This window comes from Corvus brachyrhynchos, unplaced genomic scaffold (genome assembly GCF_000691975.1).
Source record: "Corvus brachyrhynchos isolate BGI_N302 unplaced genomic scaffold, ASM69197v1 scaffold280, whole genome shotgun sequence".
Lineage (NCBI taxonomy): Eukaryota > Metazoa > Chordata > Aves > Passeriformes > Corvidae > Corvus > Corvus brachyrhynchos.
The window spans coordinates 431,821-433,527 of NW_008236198.1; the positions used below are offsets into that span (position 1 = coordinate 431,821).

General features: G+C 45.9%; 1 long non-coding RNA gene across 1 annotated transcript in view; it reads right to left on the minus strand.

Moving 5' to 3' along the window:
• LOC108448306 overlaps window positions 1-1,642 on the minus strand; it is a 10,470-nt gene extending 8,828 nt beyond the window's left edge. The window contains exon 1 of the long non-coding RNA XR_001864153.1: window positions 1,486-1,642. This is a non-coding gene — a long non-coding RNA (uncharacterized LOC108448306). The remainder of the gene's footprint in view (window positions 1-1,485) is intronic.
• Between the last annotated feature and the right edge of the window lie 65 nt (window positions 1,643-1,707).

The following is a 1,707-nucleotide window of genomic DNA, read 5'->3' on the forward strand; positions in this document are numbered from 1 at the left end:
CATTCCTGAAAACATCACAAAACAATTTCTACACCCCTCACGTTGCCTGAGGAAATCGGATACATCAAGTTCTGAAATGAGTTTAAAAAAACACAACGGTTTTATGTTGCCAAAGTTAATGTGTTACTAAGGTTCCAATAAAAGTCCATTTATGATGTCGATGGACTCGAGCAGCACAAAAAGCTTCCATGTTTCCACCAGGAGGAAGCAGAAACTCCAGAAGTGGGGGTTTTTTTATCACTCTAAATAACTTACCTGGCAAAGAGAAGGTGCTGAGATGTTCCAGAAGCTGTTTTAAAGAGAGAAACACGCAACACTCGGCTGGATCCAGCCATGAAAACGCTGCCTTACAAGTTTGCAACTCCAGAGGGCAATGGAGAGGCAAACATGGAATATCGGAGGAGCAGCACGCAGGGGAAAAAAACATTTGTACATTTTAAAACAAACTCCAAACATACATTACATAAAAAGGGGACAGTCAACAGATTATGCAATGCTGACGTAAGGCAGCACAGATGACTTCAGCATGCATCCCCAAACTTGTGGATTTGCCACAGTTTGTGGATTAATCATTAAGGAATTGGCTGTTGCTAGGAAGGCACAACAAAAACTTGCTAAAAATATTAATGAATTCTGTCCGTGCAACGGTGGGTTTTGAAAAGGAAAGGAGCTGCATGAGCAATGAGCCCTTGGCTCTCACTCTGAGGTGTCTTCACAGCACCATTGGTATTCCAGGTGAGGAATTCTAGTGATTTCAGTGGCATGGCTTAAGTGTAGGATTGGGAATTCTACATTTCACAGGCTGAGGCGATGAGAGAAGAATCACTGTTTTACAATTCAAACATGCTTTGATCACTCTATCAGGATTTTACTCTGTGCTCCAGCAGTTACTTATCATGGTATTAAATGGAGAGGGTGGACAATTCCTCCCCAGCACCCTCTGGCACAGCCAACTGTTGGAGTTACACCCATATTCCTAGGGCTGGTGCCATTTTCTCTGGAGGATCCAGCTCTTGCCCCAATACAAATACAGTTTGTTGTCTTGCATCTCACATACACACACACACACTGATTTTTGCTTTGCTTCAGCCAGACTAAAGCTACAGAGACCTGATGCAGAAAGCTTAAGTAGGTTCTCCATTTATCTGGAAAAAAACACCTTTTTTTCAGCAAAAGCCACATTAGTTTTGGAGTCCAGCACACAATTTTGTTTTTGTTGTTGCTAAGGCCCTGCATATTTCCATACACTTTTAAAAAAAAAAACCCTCTACTTTCCAGTGTCTGCTGCCAGTTCTCACCTTTGAAACCCATTTAAGCTGGCCTGGCTGGTTTTTAAACTCCAGTTCCACCTCCTGCCCCTTTGGGGCTGGTGACATTTTTTCACTTGTTTCATAGGAACCAAAATTCCTTCAGCATCACAGCGATGGGATTGGGGACATTCCCTGCCCACAGCCCCAGCGCTTGTCCCTCCCCACCCCTACGCACGGGTCGAGGATCTTCCAGCGCTGCGAGCTGCTCTCAGCCTATACGGGCTCATGAGGCGTGTGGGGAGCAAACCTCATTTCCATCTTCCTCAGCGCGGCTTGAACGCAAATCTCGGCGAGTCTGAAGAGGAAAGAAAACAAACAGCTCGTTACGGGGATACAGCGGCGTGACGGGCGGTGACACGGCCGCGGTGACGGGCACGGAGGCTCTGAGGGGTGGCGG